This window comes from Amblyomma americanum, chromosome 5 (assembly GCF_052857255.1).
Source record: "Amblyomma americanum isolate KBUSLIRL-KWMA chromosome 5, ASM5285725v1, whole genome shotgun sequence".
NCBI lineage: Eukaryota > Metazoa > Arthropoda > Arachnida > Ixodida > Ixodidae > Amblyomma > Amblyomma americanum.
The window spans coordinates 206,717,853-206,739,913 of NC_135501.1; the positions used below are offsets into that span (position 1 = coordinate 206,717,853).

The window sequence follows — 22,061 nt, forward strand, 5'->3', positions numbered from 1 at the left end:
CAAATGTTCGGTATTCGTGCTTGCGTTTAGTTTGACATAGCGGGTGGGCAGAAATCATTAACGGGAAGGGGGGGGGGGGGGGGGTGGACAATGGACACAAATTGGTTTAATTAAACCACGTACTAAGACCGCGCTGTCCGGCCAGTGCGCATTCTGAAGACCTCCCCTGGAAATATCTCTATCAGTAATCTATGTTAATGCGCAGAGATGAAAGCGCCTTTATCCTCATTAACCAGGCTAATAAGACCCCTGCAGCACAACGACCTCTAACAGTGATCCGTTTAGCCCAGGCTTGAGATAGCCGTTTTTCCAGCGTATTCCAGCAAATCTGCTCACCTGAACTCACCTCACAGCCTTTGTCTGTGTGGCTCTCGAGTACGTCTCCCTTCCCACGAGCGGCATCGACGGTGTTGAAGAGACGCCTGCCTGATTCGTTTCATTTTCGCTTTCCAGATTTCAGCGTTCGCACCCCGCTGCCCTGACTTCAAGGCAACCCAAAGTGTGACGTCACAGACTTTTTGCGCCAACGCGCTCCTACCGGCCGATCTGTAAAGTGGTCACATGAGCGGCAGCGACATTGGTGAAGAGACGCCCACCTTAATCGTTTCATTTCCGCTTTCCAGGTTGCTAAAAAAAAAAACTGTTCTGCTCAGCGTTTTGATCTTTCACCGTCGTCGCTGTTGCCGTGTTGCTCGCTGTTACGTAGTTTGCCATGCTGTGTTACGCGAAAGTTTTTCTTATTTTAAACGTGTATGCTGCACAAGATACACAAGTGTCCATCATGCCAGAGATATGCCGTTCCTGTGAAGAACGCCTACAGACTGAAGGGCGTGCTATCAAGTGCGCCGAATGTGAGTACACGTATACCACCTCAGAGATTGCTCTGGAATTTCTGAGTCAACGTATAAGGCCAAAGGCGAGAAAGGTCGCAAGACGTGGCGATGTCCGGGCTATCGTAAAACAAAATCAGAAAGCTCTGACAAATCCGTATGAAGCATGGCCTTGTGGTAGAGCATCCGCCTCGCATTCGGTAGGTGCTGGTTTCGATCCCCAGTGCCGCCGGGTACACACCGGTTTCTCAATGGGTAGAAGATTTCGAAGGGTTGAAATGCGGGCCAGTTGGTTCATAGTAACCTGAAAAAAAAAACAGTCACAAAATACAAGGGACAAGAGCAGGAGTGTTGTGGCGTGAACACTCCTCTTGTCCCTTGTATTTTGCGACTGTTTTTTTTTTTCAAGTTAGAAGATTTCCCCTGGCCTGGTGCTCGGTTCTTCTAGGGTTAGATGCTTGGGAAAAGTGTCTTGAACCAAACCGTTGCGTTGACGGATCAGAGTTAAGTTCCGTCGTCAGGCAACCCTAAATCCGCCTCGTGCGTTAGAAGCCGAACTTGTGTATGATCCTGTTTGATCCAGTAGGAAAGCAGACCTTGCCAGCTGTTCAGCCGACATACGTCAAAGTCTGGATGGTCTTGTTCGCCTGCCCGTCAAAGTCGATGAAGCGAAGGATTCAGTTGAATTAGGTAAACAAAAAAAATACGATGACATACTCGAGCAACCGGTAAAACATAATGAAGAAATCTGTAGTTTTAAGAACCGTGGCAGTGCACTTGAGGCCAGTTTCGACACTTATGAGATTTAATCCATCAAAGTGACAATTCGCGACATTTAAGGGCGTCGTAGAAAGCCGAACCTTGGGGAGCACGACATACCAGTTACAAATAATGAAAACCTGATGGTTGCGTTTCGTTTATCATTTATGGGAGCTTAACGACCAAAAGCGACTCAGGATATGAGGTACGCCGTAGTGAAGGGCTCCGGGAATTTCAACCACCTGGGGTTCTTTAACGTACACTACATCGCACAGTACATGCGCCTCTAGAATTTCGCCTCGATCGAAATTCGACCGCCGCGGCCGCGGCCGCGATCGAACCCGCGTCTTTCGCCTCAGCAGCCGATTGCCATAACCATTGAGCCACCGCGGAGGCGAAAAAATCTGATGGAAAAGATAAATGATGTAGCAAAGGGTTCGGCAGCTGACAATGATTACCGCTTTGCCCGCCATCGGAGCGGCAGAGTATTCGTTAGAAAGAAAGAACTTGATCCCGCTGTTGTCATTCATTGTGCTGCTGATTTTGGCCAAATTGTGAAGCAGGTAATATGCGTTAAGAAGTGGCAGTCTTCTTTTCAATGTCATCCTTTCGTACTGATCCAGTTGATCTTTCTGACCTCAGTATTTTTATCAAGCGCGATAACCCGCAATGCTGCACTTGCATTCATAGATCTGGTCGAAATAAGCAAAATGAACTTGACTGTTTTTTTTTCCGTGAAGTGGGAACAAGTTTCAATGTAAATGTTTCCGTAAACTTGGTTTGCCTGTGAAGATAATGTCTGTATGATACCGACGTACAAGAGCTTCTACATAAACCGTTCTGTAACACGGGGACGAGGTGCTTCTGTGTTAGTTTCTAATACTATGGAATCGGAAATGCTTTCCGATTTTTATTGTACAACCCCTTATTATCAAGTCCTTGCAGTTAACTTTGGCACAAGAATATTTTGTCTGCTATCGTCATCCTGGTAGTAGTTCTGCTGAGTTTTTACTTCTTGATTCATTGCTAGAATTTTTTTCAACTTGAACACATATCAGTTAATTTTAGCTGGTGACATTAACATTGATATGGCGGCCAATAATAGCACAACACTGAAATTAAAGACTATACTAACTGTTCATTTCTGTGAAAATGTTATCATGTCGCCCGCACGCATTACCACAGAATCAGAAACACTTAGATCTATTTATAACAAACTTTAAACCACAATGCTTGAAATCAGATACTATCGCTTGTGCTATAAGTGACCACTTGCCAATCTTCATATCGGTCAATCTGACTCTCCATTCATTCTCAACGACAACTAAAACGAACGTCATTTCATCGAGCTATCAATGATCACTCATCGTGTGAGCTTAAGGAGCGTTTGAATATCTTAATCTTAAACTATCATAATATTAAACTGCAAAACACCTTGCAAACATCAGTTCTGCATATCAATGCTCGGTCTGCATCTAACAACGGGGAAGAGATATCTTACTTTCTAGATCAGTTTTCATTTAAATTTGATTACACACTCATGTCTGAAACATGGTACTACAGTGACAGTAAAATAGTCGATATTACTCGTTATAACCGGTTTCTTGTGAATCGATCTTGTGGACGTGGAGGTGGCGTCGCAGTCTATGCTAAGGATAGCCTAACATGCGAAATAATCTCCGATTTCAGCGTGACAGCTGATGAATATGAGCTTATCACCTTGCGTCATTACAATGAAGTTGTTTTCACCTTGTAGAGTCCTCTACAGGGAAATATCAAAGCATTTCTGAAAAAACTTGATGGCTTATTGGAATATGCCAGCAGAAACAAGTTTTGTTTACCTGGTGGAGGCGACTTTATATTAACGTTTTATCAGATAATAATCATGCAAATGAACTTAGAAATATGATTCAAGCTTCTGGCTTCACAAACCTGATCACCAGCCAACCCGTGTTACAGTTTCAAGCTGCTCTGCCCTTGACCTTCTAATTACCACGAGCACATCCATTGTGACCGGTGCTAACACTATTACAAGTGACATCAGTGACCACTGCCCTGTTTTTGACATGTCAAAAACACAAACTTAAGCCGAAAACTCGCAGAATGATTCAGTTTTCAGCATATCTCGAACAACTCGCTCGAGTCGTTTAAAAACCGTATTAGTACGTGTGACTGGAGCCCTGTGTTTAAGGAAGCTAAAGTTGACGAAGCATACTCCAAATTCATAGAAATATTTACGAGAGTGTATACAGCGCATTTCCCATTTAGAACACTAAAACATTCTACAAAGGCAAAGAAACCTTGGGTGACACGCGGGCATCTGAACCAAATTAAACAGAAAAACCGTCGGTACTTTCAGTTTCTTCACACACTGACGGAGGAAAACCTTAAAGAATATAAAACCTTAAAGAAATAAGGTAAATACTGCACTTAGGCAGGCAAAGAAAGCTTATTACGAGCTTTTTCCGACATAGGCCAAAGACGGCCAGATATTATTTGTAAAACAAAAAATAATGTACTCGGCAGAGGTAATGATTCGTCTCCAGAAACTTTAACAGTTAACGGCGCCGACCTAAGTGGCGAAGCTCTTGCTGATCATTTTAATCCCCACTTTACTAATGTCTCAAATCATAGCAACTACAGCTTAACAACATTGCCCGAAATGAGCATCAGTACCCCTGAAACCATCTTACATCACCCGACGGACGAAACTGAAGTACACAGATCATTTCTATGCTTAAAAAAGCAGCAAGGCCCTTTATTATGACAACATACAAATAGAGCCAATAAAGTACGCGATTGAATTTCTGAGTCCAGTACTGTCCTATATATTAAACCTAGCAATTTAATCGGCTACCTTTTCTGAGGGCATGAACCGAACAAGAGTCGCTATAATCTTTAAAGGTGGAAACAGAAATGAAGAAACTAATTATCAACAGATTTCTATACTACCTGTTTTCTCCAATTGACTAGAAAAAATCATTTAATTCCGCCTAATAATTTTTTTAGATAAAACTATGGCGCTGACCAATTGTCAGTTTGGATTCAGAAAAGGTAAATATACGGAAACGGCGCTGCTTACAATAAAAGAAAATATATTACCGAGAATTGAAAACGGAACATATACGCTCGGTCTTTTTGTTGATTTCAGCAAAGCTTTTTTACTGTCTCGACCATAACATACTTCTAAAAAAAGTCGTTTCATATGGCATCCGCGGAAAATCTCATGCCTTCCTTAACTCGTATCTCAGCAATAGAAGACAGTGTGCCTGTATTAGCAACCAACAGTATTCCTTACTTCCAATGTTTTGTGGTGTACCACAGGTGAGTGTATTGGGCCCGCTTCTGTTTCCCTTATATGACATAGTTCATATTGATAACAGTGTTCAGTTCATTATATATGCTAATGACAGTACTGTGCTTATTTCTGGTAATGATCCCAACACCTTTGTGTTACATTGTAATGATGTACTTGAAAAATTGTCTGTCTGGTCCCAAGTAAATCGCATAAAAATTAACACCCAGAAAACGAAAAGTATTTTAAATCGAGCCAGAAATAAGGAATTCATTCTAGAAAATTCTCTAAGGATTCAAGACAAAAATATTGACCTTGTGGAAACTCACAAAATTCTCGGTGTCTATTTTTCTTGCCATTTGAGTTGGGACACTCCTGCCAACTATGTTGCAAAAAAAAAAAAAATCTCTTCAGTGACTGGAGCTATGTCGTGATGTCCCACTGTTCTTCCGCAAAAAGTTAAACTTCAGTTACATGAAGCATTATCTGCCCCGCATGCACATGAGCTACTGCAGTTTGGTGTGGGCAAGCACCACAAGAGCAAATATCGAAAAGATAATAGTTCGACAAAAAAGGTACATTCGCTACATAGCTAATGTTGATCGTCAATCTACGACAAGACATCTCTTTGCAAAATGCAATATTAGTTTTGGCCATCACTATGAACACCGTTTGTTACATGTTTTCTATTTTTCTCAGCATGACAGCCAGAGTTTCCTTCGTTCGATGGCATTGCTGCAACCTAAAGCTACTCCTTCTTTAACTCGAATTTCAGAACCATGGTTAGTCCCATACTTTCGCACTCAGCAGAAATTGCAATTATTAAAGCGAACTCTGCCGGTCTTATTAAATAACACAAACAGGTAGCCTTCAAATCCCCAAAGGAGCTACGAGTAGACTTTTCTCAGTTGTAATTGAGAAGAATCGATTGTTGTGATAAATCTTGCAGCAGGTCTGTATTTTCTGATGCCTTCTACTACACAGTGTTGTAATTGATGTTACTGTACTCTGTCATCAATGTCCGCTGCCGCTTTGTAAACGGCTCTAGGGCCCAGTGAAGTTGCAGGCAGCAACTTTTAGCCCTGGAGACCGTCCAGTATTCTGGTATAAATAAAGAACTGAATTCGATTGAATTTGATTGAATGTATAGTTAACTGGGTTGCCAACAGGAAGAAAGAAAAGCTTAGAAGAGACCCTCGCTATCTGGGCAGAATCGCAAAAAGTGCGCCGGAAGTCACTTGTTTGCGCAAGGACTACTGGGAGTCTGGCCGATGGCGCAGCCAACAGTAATGTTGGGCGCAACGCGACGTCTGCATCGTTATAGTGCACTGAAGCTGGGAAATGGTTCGTCCGCGGGCGGAAGACGGGCTGTTTCAGCTATGAAACCTTAGGACACCACGAAAGGGCGCTGCATGCAAGAGGGGGTCATGTGAATGAATCTGCGGTAGAAGTTAGCAAAAAGCGATTGGAAGATTGGGGGCTCAAAAGCAGAGAGGTGACATAACGTCAGAAGTGCGGAATTAAAAACTATGTTTAAAGAAAATGGCTACATTATAGACCAATTTATTAAACCGGTAAGAGCTTTAATAAAATGTAAACAAATAAAAAGGTGAGCATGCTGGCAACTGCCATCAACCCGTTTCTAAGGGGACGCTCCTATCTTCCATCCATCCGTGCTCTCAGCGCGGAGGAGATAGCTTCGTGAGTTGCCTCTGTCGCCGCTGTTTTTGTGGAGCTTGTCATCACGGTGCAATATTTGGCTCCGTTATTGAAGGCGCTAATTTGTAAATTTGTAAATATTTTGCAAGAGGCTTTCTTCTCAATTTTTTTTTCTCGGGAGTGTTCCTCATGTTTAACTGTAGCACCCTTCGATGAAAAAATGGCAGGTCGCGCTCAGCAAAAGTAAGGTTTGAATGCGCTAGCAATCAGTTGACCAGACTAATTGCAGCTTAGCTATTTTTCAAACCACTCCAGACGCGTTTTGTTGGTCATTGCATACACGTCTTTTATTCACTCTTAACATCTGCTGAACCACTGCCACCACCGTGTTGTTCACACCACATCATTGTTCTTTTTTTGTTGCTTTTATTCGCAACAGTGGTGTGTTTAAGTCAATGTTTAAGGCAAGCCAAGGCACTGCCAATTTCGCCTGGTCCATGTTTGGCGCGAGGCCGATGCGACTGGGCAACGCGCGGAGGTTTTATAGGCGAGCGCGCTGTAGCTTTCCATGACGTCAATGGGGGCGGAGTTTGTATACGTCATTCACCCTCTGTTCACTCACGACCTAGGGTGACGTCATGGAAAGTTTTGCCGCCACTGCTACTTCCTTGCCGCACAGACTATGTTCACCTCTATCAATCAATACGTCACTGTTTTTCTGCTTCGACTACACCGCTTATAGAAAAATGAGAATGATGGACAACCACTGTGATTCAGTTGTTTTGGCCAAATCTCATTTCTGCCAAATTATTGTTCAACTGAGGGAAGTGTACGAAACCGGAGCGGCACTCACTCTTTGTGATGTGCTCAGCCTTAATTACCTCCCATGTATACTTCTCTTGTTCCTCTGTTTTTTAGATGTATTTGTAGCGCTTGCTAAAATATTTGTTCATGCAAATGAACATAATTTCAATGTAATATATATCATGTTTAAATGCAAAACTCGTCGTGACTATCAAGTTTTGTACGCGCTTCCCACGAGGAATTCCTGGGTTCAAATCCGACTCGTGGATTTTTTTCTGCGATTTCTCTGTTTGTGTGACACAGAAGGACCACACACAGATCGCTGAAACCGCTCACAGCGGCCAGTAATGCTAGCGCATTAAACAACACCTTCGCGTCACCGATGTTGTACTTTTATTTTTTGTAGATGGCGTCAAAATGTTTTTCATTTCTTGGATAATTCCGTAACCACAGTCCACTACAACTTTCGTCAACAAGGCCCACACCACCGTACCGTAACAGGTTTGGATGTAGAAACTGAAGGGGACGTTACTCTGTTCTAAAATGTCTAATTACTATCTGGAGGGTGAGAATTGCATTTTTTCCGGTACATCACTTTTACCGACATGCAATCGCCATCACGCACTCTGATCATGGTTCCAAGCATCAAGATACATAAAAATTGGCGCATGCATTGTTCGAAGAATTCACGCTGAAAATCTTCAATAGCGTTTCCAATAAAACCTATGCGGAATCGAGCACCTTAAAGAACACACTTTCAGGTGCACCGGAAAGAAACGGGGCGCTTAAAATACAGTGGTCGGTGCCTTTAATTAAAGTTGAGGTTTTTGTATAGAGTGAGGCGAAGAATGACTCGTTTGCTTGATAGCATAAATATATGCACTTGTGAATCAACGTAGAAATTGTTTCTTGCGAGTATGCTTCGAAACAGCTTTGTACATACGTTTGTATTCGCATGTGTGAAAACTACTTGTGTTTTTTGTTAAGCGCATGAGCAGAATGTGTGTATGCATGTCCATAACTCTCGACATTTTTTTACATTTGTGTTCTTTGCTTAAATCAATGTTATCATAATTGTGCAGTCTATATTAGATTTGTACCTGTTACCTTTTTGGGAATGTAGAGTCCCATGCTGGTCTATTGGCCACCTATGCCAAGAAAGGGGCAGCAGCCTCGTCAAGCTACTATGCCTGTAGCTTTTTGTTCCTGCCCCTAGTATTTCTTTCTCCCTCCAGCTTGTAGGAGAAATATGGTACTGAATAAAGGTTTGATTTGGTTTGATTTGAAGGCCGCGAATATAGTCCGAAGTAGCGCAGGGCTCTTCGTACCCACAGCAAAATCTGGAATCCCGTTTAACGTGCCCGTGAAATATGCCAGGATTCACAACCTTGGGATACACAAGCTACTGCGCTGATTATCGGAATCATCACGAATGTGCAATCACTATACAAGTGTTTTCTGTCTTCAAAGCAAGAAGTTTCAGTGCGAATTGAAATTGACTCTTAATTAGGTCCGCCTACTAGTCATGCAACTACAATTAGATAAAAAAAGACACAGGTTGCCGACAGTAATGAGGAGCACTCCACAACGGCGTCTCTAATAACCCTGGGACAGCTTCGGGACGTTAAAGCCTAGACATACCATCCCAAACTATACATTCGTATGTCAGACCAAGACGGGCATTACCGCGCGTATGGCGGCCATTAAACGCCATATGGCTTCTCTTATTGGCTTCCACACCGGTCATGTTTCAAACTTGTTGCGGGAACTTGCGAACACGGTGGCAGGTAATGGACTGCATTCAAGATTTACTCTTCACCATCGTCTTTTGCTGCACTGACTCCTCCCAATCTCACATGGTCTCAAATAAGCAGGCAACAACACTTCTTAATACGACGTCAGACGCCATATCTTGCACTTTAACTTCACCTTTACCCTCCGCAGTTTTGAAACACGTGATACGTTTGAAGGCCCATAAATGGAGGAAGATGCCGGCGGCTAAGTTACACCACGCACGTGGAGAACAGCAGCCCTAGCCTACACTAGCGCCATCTGTCCGCCCTCCACGCAGTCACCGTAAAGCTCGGTTGGCTTGGTCGCCAAAGCGCAGCATTTGGAACCGTGCAAATCATTCGCACCTTCGTGTCGATTACGCACAGTGGGGGACGTGAACACCGGCAGCAGCGTTCGACAAAAGCGTTTATCCTCGCGTAAATCGCTCTCCCGAGCCGCTCGGATCAATGCACGCCTTAGCTCACTCTCGGGAAAACTCTCTCCTTCAAATGCGAGGGGTGCGCCAACACCGGGTTCGAAAGGCCCGCTCACGACAACACCGCTCTCGACAATGAGAAAGAGCGCGTGTGCCGGAGGCGTTTCGTAGGAAAAACACGGCACTTAAAACCACTCTCGACATGGCGCCGGGGAGGCGACCCCTTGTAAAACGCCAAGCACTGAACGTGTGTACCTGTGTGTACGCGTACGAACTCGGACACGCGCAGAGTGCGGGTATACAGCCGCGAATGAGAGCAGTCATCCGTTAAGCCCGCCGAACGCAGCGCCACAGCCGCGGTCTCCCGCTTTGAAGCCTTTTTCGCTTTGTAAGCTTGTCTGTGTGCATGTGGGAAGCAAACGTATGCTGCATATATCCCCCTCAATACCTCCCCCTCTGCTTATTCGACGCCTGAGGTGTCGGCGCCTGTTTGACGACTTTGCGTTCGCTCCTATTGAAACGATGGCTGGGTGTTACTGTAAACGAGCACCGCTTTGTGTGGCATTGGAAGTGATCATTTCTGCAGTCTCCTCGGTCTGTGTGCGCATGCCGTGACAAGACGACCAATATCATATATACGTTTATAGTGTACGGTACAATTTAGTATGCAGTGGCCATTTCACAGAATTTCTCCGTGGCAGAAAGTGGTCGGTTTTTAAGCTTTCCTTGTTGCCTAAACAAGAAGCTAATCTCTGGACAAAATTTGTGGTTATGAATTTTCACACATCTTGCTTGTTTGAAACGGGCCAACATTAAAAAGCTGATTTTGTTTACTATTCATAATGGTCGGTGGAGTAAACAGGGTGCCGTCGACCATATCCCATTGACACCAACTGCTATTTTTTAGAGTTGCATCCTACTATACATCTATTAACGCTCCGAAACAGACCTCTGTTCCGTGAAAATCCCAAGTGTCGTTTGTACGTTCCAGAGTGATGACGGTCGAGCGAAGGCTCTTAGATGGAATTCCTGTAAACAAAAAACAGAAGAAAATGAACTATATATAGGATCGAATCAGAACCTAAGTCAGCGGAATGAGGTCTCCCTCCATTCTTATTCATTTTGATATTTTTTGTGCGTACAGAGTAATGTTCGGGCAAAGCAGGCAAGTTCAATGATATGCTCAAGCTTTACAAAATGTTTTTGAAATAAAAGCACCATAAACGTACCGCGGATAATGAATTAGCGTGCTTTGAATTCCCTTAATGTATTGGCAAAATATTGGTGGTCAATGACACAAACATTTTTGTTATGAAATTTTCTCTGAAAACCACGACATGGAACCGAGATCACTACTGATCCGCAGTTCCCGGTTTCGAACCCGACCGCGGCGGCTGCGTTTTTATGGAGGAAAAACGCTAAGGCGCCCGTGTGGTGTGCGATGTCAGTGCACGTTAAAGATCCCCAGGTGGTCGAAATTATTCCGGAGCCCTCCACTGCGGCGCCTCTCTCTTCCTTTCTTCTTTCGCTCCCTCCTTTATCCCTTTCCTTACGGCGCGGTTCCGGTGTCCAACGATATATGAGACAGATACTGCGCCATTTCCTTGCCCCCAAAAAAACCAATTATTATTATTATTAACCGAGATCACCAAAATTCGTTATTTGCCGATATACGTAGTTAGTTCACCGCGGTGAACGCAATATATACGAAATCGAATTTGCAAGCGGCTGCAGTTTTGGACATCTCAGAACAGCCGAACTCAGCCCAGCAAATGTCCCTGATGTCTTGCAATATTTACAAGCGGCGAACTTCACTGAGCGGAGCGTAGACCTCTCACAGCTTTGTCACTCAGTCAGTACCTCTGAATCTTCCACACGTGGTTTTATTGGCAAGGATCAAATAACGCGTGTCGAATAATATGCCGCTCTCTATAGCGCATGCCTGGCGGCTGAATTGACGTCAAATCAGTTCGGGTGTAAAGAAATGAAACATATCTGGCATAGGATTTTTTCGTTACATCGTTGAGCAAAGTCACAATTTTCTTTTATGTACTCTACAGCCCCCACTATACTATACCATACCAATACTATACCTCACTATACCAGACCAACACTATACAGCCGCTCGTTTGACGCGCCGCGTCCGCTTTATATCATACAGTTTACCGCATTATATGACACTACTTCGTGTAAAAGCGGATATATTATAACAGCCACACTCTGTTTAGCGGAGCAACTAAAAAAAAATACCAAGAACCAAGCAGCAAACAAAGAGAAGCAGATGCATTGAAAAGCGATCGGCAGGCAGAGTGCGCCGGCACCTAATGGTTTGGGTATAGATTTCGGGGTTCCATGCCCCAACGCGCCCCTTGAACGGATGGACAATGGCCGCCTGACGCGCTACAACGCGCCGCATCACTACGCATCCCCGCCGTTCTCTCTAACCCCCCCCCCCCCCCCCCCCCTCTCTTCTCCACACCTCGCTTTCGGTTCCAGTCCTTTCGGAAAAGCATTAGCACCCGCACCGCGCCCCATGTGATCGCGCAGCCAGCATTCATGCGTTCGCCTATTCTATGCGCGCGAGACACCGGTAAAAGATACGGGGTTAAGTGTTCAGAACGGCAGAGAGCTGGATGGACAGCCGGGGAAGGGGGGGGGGGGGGGTACCTGTGCGGAAGGGAGAGGGGAGAGCCTGGGCGGAACGGCCGATGTGAGTAAATGCGTGCAGCGAAGTCGAGACTTGAGTGCGCAGGAGAGAAGCGTTCAAACGGGCTCGCTGTACATAAACGAGAATAACAGCGCAGTGAAATCTGAGAGACGGCTAAAGAGCATTTGCAGAAACCCAGTGACTTGGTATGCTTGCTCATCTATTTAACCTACCCTGCACTGCCACGTCTTACCTTACCCTACCCTATTATGTAATTCCCTGACTTGTCCATCGTTACTACCCTACCTACCCTTCGGTACACTGCATGCCCTTGTTTTCCACTTCTTTACCGTACTACCTACGCTACCAATTCATTTCCTGTCCTGTTCCATGCAATGTTGTTTTGACCTAGCCATGATTTGATGTACAGTCGAACTTCATTATAACTAATATGTTTATAACGAAATAATGGATATAAAGAAGGAATGACGGTTCTTCTTGGAAGCTTGGTCAACACGGGCTAAAACGAAGCTACGTCTATAACGAAATAATCGTCGGGCCCCTTCAGCGTCATTGCAACGAAGTTCAACCGTAGTACGCTATGCTAATCGATAATGTGCTTTTCATTCTAACATCTTTCTTTTCATACACTATCCCCGAGGCAACATTTGAGGTAGCTTTGCTGGCTGGAACTTGAAAACACGTGAGAGAGACAAATAGGAAACACGACGGAGTGATGCCCAGCGCTTGACTGCACCAAGCACGGCCGTACAATCAGCGCCACTGCACGTTACTTGTCGCCCGGAGTAGAAGTATCGGCAAGCTTTCGGCCGATCATCGGGTCGTGCGCATGCAGTGTCCAGGACTAAAAGTTGAGTCCGAGAGGGCGTCGCGAAGGTGTGAGTTAGCCGGAGAGGTTTTAGCCGTTGTTTGGCAGCAATCGCGCCACCGCCCGTTGTTATGAATGCGGAGGGATAATGCATCGCCGCGATGTTGTCAGCGCCGGCGCGTCTTTCATTGGCATCGACAGGCACCGTTGTGCGGATACGATGCGCTCGTATAGCTCACACCCCGTGTTATTGAGCGTTTTGTTCCCTTCACGTTACGCCTTCTCCTTTAGATCCGGAACGGAAAAGCGGATGCTTTTAAGGGATCACTCCGGCAGACTGCGCCTCTTCTGCATATCGGGTTATACACAGGTCCCGTAATTGTCCTTCGATTGCTTTTACTTCCGGCGCCAGTTTCCGTGCATTATAAAACTCTGCAGTTAAACTCATTCTCATCCCCCCCCCCCCCCACCCGCCCTAACAGGCACTCTCCTCTAGGTTGATGTCAACTCCTCTCCATTTCTCACTCGCTCTCTTCTTATTTAGAAGTCACGATAGTGCACACATATACGAAGTCTTTCTTATCCTACTTAAAGTTGAGTCATATACGGTCGTTCTTCACAAATCAATACATAGAGACCATTTTACAAGCTTTAACGGCAATATATGCTATTTGCGCCTTTTCTTCGTGATTGCAGCCACAGGGCATCGCGGATTGACTTGATTTTCATGTTATGAAGGGGGAAGAAATGAGGTATAGAAACGAGTCAGGCGCCAACCTCACTTGAATCTTCATTCCAATAAGAAATAAAGAAAGGAAAGGAAAGAGAAAAAAGAAAAAGAAAGAAAGAAAGAAAGAAAGAACGAAAAAAAGAAAGAAAGAAAGAAAGAAAGAAAGAAAGGAAGAAAGAAAGAAAGAAAGAAAGAAAGAAAGGAAGAAAGAAAGAAAGATTTACAAACGGCGCGAAAGCGCGCAGCCTAAAGCCCTAATTCTGCCTGCAGAGTGGCATGCACTTTAGCAACGCGACACCGCACACAACACAGCGCAATCCGGTTCACATTTAGAATTCCATTTCTCCTCCCTACAGGTCAACAACAACAACATAAAAAAAAGCTTTCGAACGGCGTTCAAGGGATAGTCGGGTGAAAAAAATATGCTTCAAAATGCCGTGCGAGCAAGCTGGCGACGTATACGTATAAAACGTGCCGAAACCCCAAGGTCTAGAAAATCACTTCACCCGAACGAGCACGCTGCCAAGGGGAGAATAGCGATAAGAAGAAGCCCCATTAGATCCGATCAACGCTGAAAGCGTGGCATTATCTTGACATGGCGGGAGCAGGGCACGCATCTTTGCCCGCCCGGCCGTCCCCAACAATTTGCTCTTCTTGAAGACATAGCTACTTTTCCTACCACGAATTTTTCTCCATTTCCTTCTCCTTTTCTATCTTTTCGTTTTCATTTCAACGAAATACCCGTTTCGATTTGGCTACCCAAAAGAGAACCAAAATAAAGCAAGCGAACAAAAGAAGCGAGAACGATAATCATCGGTCGAACCGTGGTCACATTTCGCAATCGACATTAGCGACCCTCGCATTCGACTGAATAGCCAGACAACAGGCAGGCAGTCATCGCGTCCTAGCCCGAGTATCGTCACCTTCTGCTTCTTGCCCGGTCGCGAAATTCGTTTCGTCGCCCGGGCCTTCGCGAGTTTTGATTGCGGACCGCAGGACTTCGCGTGACCGTCTGATGAGATAACCTGGGAGCATATAGGAGAGAGAGACAGTGGGAAAGGGGAAATGTGTTCATACAAAATAAGAGCGCAAAGACCGCGCTCATTTCGGCTAAAAATCAACCAAGGCTAAAAGACCGCGCTATACACGACTACGCTGGTCGCGTCGATACCTCGCGAGCTCGGCTGCTATAGAGCACTCCAGATGGCGCTAGCTTGTGCTGAACTTAGCGCCATCTAGAGGGTGGCAGTGGAGCGTCTCGTGTTGAGGCTTTGCGAATTATTTAGGCCCCTGTGCGCAGTGACCGCAACCCGCGTTGCGGGCTTGCTTGCGTGTGGTTTTCCTGTTCATGTGTTTTCTTTTATTCTGACGCTTGCTGGGGTCGAGCAGCGATGGCATCGGCTGTATAATTTCAGGTGATGAGGGCCGGTGCGTCGCGAAATTTGGCAGCGTCGTGCGATGGACGTGGTGCAGGCAGTCGTGCAGCGCGCGGAGTATCTAATGATTATGCATGCAAATTGGCGCGTGCGCTGCTCGAAAGTGTCAGGTGACATCACGCACCCGTGGTTTCATTACACGGGCTTTAGCAGGCCCTAGCATGTTGGTCGGTGAGGTTGCCAGGGGCAAGATTCGCCTTTTTAACTAAAATAACGGAGGGAGTTAATGTAAAAGCGAAAATCTTAAAACGGTTTGCTCGATTCAAGAGCCGGGTATATGTGCATTGACGGGTGTTAAATTTGAGTTGCGCTCCACGGCACAAAAATTGTTTTTTTCTGGAGTAAGTGTTTATTACAGAACACTGTAGATAGACATTAAAAACTATATATTTTCGTCTGATATTTTCGGCTGATTTTTTCAACTTGTAGCAAAACGTGCATTATCTCTATGATTTGTCAATTAATCCGGATAGGGTGAGCTGCCAAAATGACCGTGGCCAAACGGATTGAGCGGCAACCTTTGCAATATTTACTGCTCGTGACCACGTTGGAACCCCCAACCAATTTATAACGACCTTTCACTTTGGCAGTTCATTCCACTCAGATTAGAAGAGTCTTTTGTTTTATTTTTGTTGTTAATGACATGGCTATAGTCTCTGTTCACTCCAGCAAAATTCATTCACGAGTAGAGAGCATGTGTGGTCTTTATTTTTCCCCGCTGTTCATGCTGTTTAAACATCTTACCAACTCGCCCAGATATATCTCCTTCTTCAATAGAGATCTTGTTTATTTGACGCCGCGGGAAATGCGCGCCCGTTACTGTGGGCCGAGAATGTAGAAGACTAAGCACGTGCAATTTTCGTACCAGCGAAGACGAAGAAGAAAGAAATCTGGGTAAGCACTGGGGGTTGTTCTTGTAGGTGTGAGAAATTTCAAGACGAGAAAAAGTGGTAACGGTCGACTGACACCAACCGGAAATCTCTGAGTAAGCACTGGGGGTTGTTCTTGTAGGTGTGAGAAATTTCAAGACGAGAAAAAGTGGTAACGGTCGACTGACACCAACCGGAAATCTCTGATCTCAAGGCGTAAGCATCATTTAGCCCGCAGTTATATGGATGCCGAATGATCTAAATCTTCAGCCATGGTGCCCGACACGTATGACCATGGAAGATTAAAAGGTCAACAACAGTTAACAACGCTCAGAACATTAATTGTGCTCCAATCGCACAGACCTGAGGTTAGCGACACGGCTCGGCCATACAGTGCAGGGGCGGGGATACACAGAATGAGGCAAACAAAACTTGAAAACAGTGTCTTCAGCTTCATCGTATAAGGACACTTTCTCCGTGCTCTTACTGTCAGCTTACTGTCAGTTGTTCTACTGTTTCCCCGCCGGTATCAGCCGAGCATCAACCTCAAGGGTTGTATACCGATGCATCACACACTGCTAAGCGGGGTTACCGCTGTCTTCAGTCCCTGCAATCCTCATCTTAACTCTCGCGTAACGTATACCGCGGGTACATGCAACCCCCTGGCACAGAAACTTCAGGCGATTTAGAATGTCAATTACTTCCCTTCTGCCAGTTTCCACATTCAGTACAGTCCACTTTTTAAGGTGATGGTGAATCTAAATTACACAATGCATTCATCATCATTGCTCAATGTACTTATCTCTTGTGCTTACTCTGAATTCGCAGCCATGCTCAAGATCCCCATAACGTTCGCATGATTTCTGTGGAACACGTTGACACGTCATACGACCCACAACTTTCCTCTAGTACCCCAGATCCGTTCTTGTCGCCTATATCTCAATCACAAGCTGTACGCCAGCGAACACGCGCACTAATTTCTTTGTGTTCGCGATCTGTGCCCCGTAGTCTTACTCGGGGGGTATCCGTGCTCCGGATACGGGCAGGGGCGGCTTTGACCCTTTCTGTGCATTATTGGTGGCGTGATAAACGTTTGCCACCGACTTACGAGCGACCTCTTTATGGTGCTTCACCTGAACCTGTGTGATGTGCGTCACGTGTTGGGGACGTGCCCGGCCACCGCTGCTGTGTTCGCAGTTTTTTTCTATACGCGGCTTGGGGAGCACATTAAGCGGCGTCACACTGAAGCGAAGAACGTTACTCATTGTGATTACCGACAATACGCAATTAATCAGTTTAAATATCTACTATCTTTGTTATTTGCGACTCGGACCTATAGGTTGCGGTGTTCCGACCTGTCGGTCTGTCCTGGGGATGCTTCGACTTTGTGCTCGTTTGGCAATCTTGGCACTGCTGGTGGTCCCGACGGCTACTCGACCAATGAAACGTAAGTGACAGTGGCATGACGAACAGGCGTTTACGCTCGTCAGTTACTCTCAAGCTCGCTAAGCAACGTCTGGCAAGATATCTTCATCCAAAGCAGTTAAGGTATTTGCTAACATAACATTCTTAATGGTCACAAATACAGGGTCGCAACACGATTTTCGTCAGTAGACTGAGATACAGTGATCGTTGGTGCTGGCCCGGCACTGGCATTTTCTAAACGCCAGGCCGCTAGTTCATGGCTACTACCTGTTTTTCGCCATATTCACTGACAGCGTTTGCTAACACCCGAGAAGGTCTAGACGAGGACAGCCACAACGAGTTCCGATAATTATTCGAGAAGTGCAGCTGTTATTCAGTCCAAGAAGCAAACTGAGAATCACTCAGACTCGCACTCGCTTCCACTAATATTCACATCTACTCCAGATGAGGATCTAAATATTGTAACCGATACAGTACGACTTCTTTCCTAGATTGATAATATAAAATATAATCAATAATAAACCCACGGCAGTTTACATGAAGGGGTTTAGTGCAGCATTTGTAGTCCGCAAGCGGAAGAAATTGAAAAAAAATGTGTAAAATTAAGAGCCAGGCTACAGCAAACAGAGTAGGGTGTCTAAGTGGCAAGCCTCACAGTCATATAAGCAGCTGCGGCAGCACTACGCCGTCGTTACGGTGTTTTGCCGTGCTTTGATATTGTATGTTTTGCGCAGTCGTGTCATTTTTCCTAGGAGGCGCTAGAGTTTCGCGCTCTACTAGCCAAGATTTGTACAACCTACATGAAGATATTTCCGTAATACTCGCAGACGATAGTCAAGCCGCTGGGATGTTAAGGTAATCGCAAATAGTATCAGGACAACCTTAGACTTCAATCAACCAAAAGATCAGGCAGGTTTTCGTAAAGGCTAGTCGACAATATATCATACTCAAACTGTCATTCAGGTGATAGAAAGATGCGCAGAATATAACCAACGCCTATATACAGGTTGCGTGGATTATGAGAAAGCATTCGACTGAGTCGAAACCTCGGCAGTCGTTTAGGCATTACGGAATCAGGATGTAGGTGAGCCTTATGTAAAAATACTGGAAGATATCTATAACGGCTGCACAGCTACCATAGTCCTCCATAAAGTCCGCAATAATACTCCAATAAGTAAGGGTGTCAGGCAGGCAGACACGATCTCGCCAGTGCTATTCACCGCCTGTTTACAGGAGGTGTTCCGAGGCCTGGATTGGGAACAGTTAGAGATAAGAGTTAATAGAGAATACCTAAGTAATTTGCGACTCACTGATGACATTGCCTTGCTAAGACACTCAGGAAATGAGCTGCGAAGCCTTATCGATTAGTTAGACAGGCAGAGCAGAACAGTAGTACTTAAAATTAACATGTATAAAACGAAAGTAATGTTCAACAGTCTCGCAAGGGAACAGCAGTTCACAAGGGGTAGCGAGGTGCTAGAAGTGGTAAGAGAATAGGTCTTTGGCCGCTGATCCGGATCACGAGAGGGAAATAACTAGAAGAATAAGAATGACATGGAACGAATTTTGCACGTTCTCTCAGATCATGAATGGCAGTTTACCAATATCCCTCAACAGAAAAGTTTACAACAGCTATATCTTACGGTACTCACCTATAGAGCAGAAACGTGGAGGATAACGCAAAGGGTTCCACTTATAGAAAACACAGCGAGCTATGGGCAGGAAAATGATAGGTACAACGTTACGAGACAGGAAAAGGGAAGTGTCGGTATCACGTCATACCCTTAAAGCGGAGCTTAAGTGTCCCCTGCAATATTTCATAACTTTTCTCACACTTTTTTTTCTGCGAACAGTCTGTCCCACGTTACTGTTGGACCTAGCTGTTTTAGGCCTCTGATTATTCCTTCAGCCATGGAAAACAAAAGCGCGTAGGGATAGCCTGAGCGCTTGAGCAGGGGCACCTGATTATAAAAGGCCGTATCAATGCGGTGCTCGCATGAGCTCGCGAGGGCGTTGAGAGGTGACTGGACAATGGCTCGTTGCACTAACTTCGAGTGCGCTGGTCGGATTTGTTTCCACTTGCCTCGTAGGCCCAACAATCATGAATTGCTTAAATGTAGAAACATAGGTCCAGAAATCTTAAGAAGTTGTTTACAGGAGGCTTCATGGGTTAAGGTTAAGGGTTGAAGACAAGGAAATATGCGCATGGCATCCTGTATGTATGACTCTGTGCCTGGACCCCGTACATTGGATACGAGGTATACCCCTCAAGATACTGCAGTAGAGTTGAAATCTTGGTCAGTTGGTACATGTTATTGAAAAAAAACAACAGTCAAAAGACGGAACACGGCGAAGAGTCGAGGCACACACGACGACTGTGGGGGCCTCGTCTCTTCGCCGTGTTCAGTCTTTTGACTGTTTTTTTTCTCCCTCAGGATACCTGAAGACACCAACTATGTTCGGCCCTTCATGTCGGCGGCTAAGGTCACGCTCATCCTCAGCCACAAAAATATCGCTCAGCACAGGCGCGACACAGGAATGCAAACTCGCTTTCTTCCTATGCGGGAAAGCTAGACTTTAGGGACGTTGAGAGGTATTGACACATTTTAAGGCAGTAACTTAAACTTTTAGCCTTCTCATATTAGATTGTTCTAACTCGTATATTGGTCAGAACCCTGAACGCAAAACCCAGGACATCTGATTCCATTATGTGCTGGCAATGCCACAGCATTCGAAGCTGTTGATGTCTTAGCTGGAAGTGAGTGGTGGGCCATGGTAGACCGAGCTTGCTTTTGCCGAGCTCTTCCCGTACACAGACGAACCCGGTCATGTGACGTCCCTGCCAGTCTGGCGACGTCACTTCCCCCATCAAATGGGAATTTCTCCACTTTGGTAGGCGCCTGATGACGTCACTGTCCGCCAGTCAGTCAGGATTCTAAACAAAAACGTAGCATATGGACGGGACGAAGAAGGGCGAAGACGGGACGGTTGCTACTATATAAACTATGTAGCAACCGTCCTGTCTTCGCCCTTCTTCGTCCCGTCCATATGCTACGTTTTTGTTTGTAATATGTCTGACCAAGTGGCCCCTCAGTATACTCTGTTAAATCAGGATTCTTCTGGACAACGCGGGACGGTCACCGCCATAATTGGTTTTTGGGGAAAGGAAATGGCGCAGTATCTGTCTCACATACCGGCGGACACCTGAACCGCGCCGTAAGGGAAGGAATAAAGGAGGGACTGAAAGAAGAAAGGGAGAAAGTGGTGCCGTAGTGGAGGGCTCCGGAATAATTTCGACCACCTGGAGATCTTTAACGTGCACTGACATCACACAGCACGCGGGCGTCTTAGCGTTTTGCCTCCACAAAAACGCAGCCGCCGCGGTCGGGTTCGAACCCAGGAACTCCGGATCAGTAGCCGAGCGCCCTAACCACTGAGCCACCGCGGCGGGTAGGTCACCGCCAGCTGTTTGCTTTATTGAGGCTTCTATGCTGTCGCATAGTAGATAAGCCTAGCTAGTCCCTGGGCTCCGTAATCCTGCGCAGTCTTCTTCATTCGAAGATACGCAAGTGACCATCACCCTGAGAAAAATTCACTTGTGCGCAGCGTGGCCCCGGCGCTGCCCCGTATTCAACCGACTGGGCTGCGTCCCCCTGCTGAAGGAGCCTGACGCCTGTCACGTCAACACCGACGGCACCGACGACTGTCCCAGCGGACTCATGTGCTGCGAACTGACGCGCTGCGGTGGGCGGCGCTGCGTGCGTCAGTACGTCTGATCGGCCACAGCGAGAGTTGATGGCCGTGTTTAACTACCACCACAACTTCCGCACAGAGGGTGGACATACCCCTCTGGTACTGAGAGTTTACTGCAAAATATAACCTCTACACAGGTGATTGCCTTCTGTTTTTTGCTGCGATAGCTCTTAGCTGTGCTTCGCGTGCGATCCGGGATATCACGCAGAAGGCCATGCCCGAAAGAAACGGTGAGCTACTTTCCGCGTGCGCGCCCGCCGCAACATCCGCAGGTCTTACGGCAAACGTCTACGTTGGCAGGCGACGGCAGTGCATGCGCAGAGACATTTCCTTCTGGAAGCTACTATACCCGCTTCCCACTGATGCCTTCCAACTCTCACTGCGCGTCCAGAAGACTTTCTTCAGGACGCCCGTAATTTGCACTCTGATAGTTCAACATATCGTGCAAAAAATGAGTTTCTACAAGGGCTAACAACAATTGCGAAGCATATTTATATGCTAAAAAGAACATATATTTGCTTTCCTAACGTTATTAAGCGCAAAATCATTGAAGTTTAAGCACACCCTTCGAAGTTTCGGTTTCGGAGTATCGTGTTCGGAGTGCAGCGTTGGTCATGGGTTGCGTTACCAGTCGCTCATGGGCGCAGACGAGCACAATGCTGCATCCTTCTTCATAAAATATCACAACAGACGCATCCATCTTATTTTGAAACTATAAAGCAAAACCAAGTAGACGTGTGTAAGTACGGCATTCAGCAGTGTCCTTATTTTTGCGTCCCAATTCTACCAGAAAGGGCACCTGTGCTTGGGGTTCAT

The 22,061-nt window shown here is 45.8% G+C and overlaps 1 long non-coding RNA gene across 1 annotated transcript; it reads left to right on the top strand.

The window, feature by feature from the left end:
- The first annotated feature begins 16,071 nt into the window (after nucleotides 1–16,071).
- Nucleotides 16,072–21,355, top strand: LOC144135534 (uncharacterized). The gene is made up of 3 exons (XR_013315524.1): nucleotides 16,072–16,092; nucleotides 17,407–17,514; nucleotides 21,099–21,355. It is a non-coding gene; the product is annotated as an uncharacterized LOC144135534 (long non-coding RNA).
- Nucleotides 21,356–22,061: the final 706 nt, after the last annotated feature.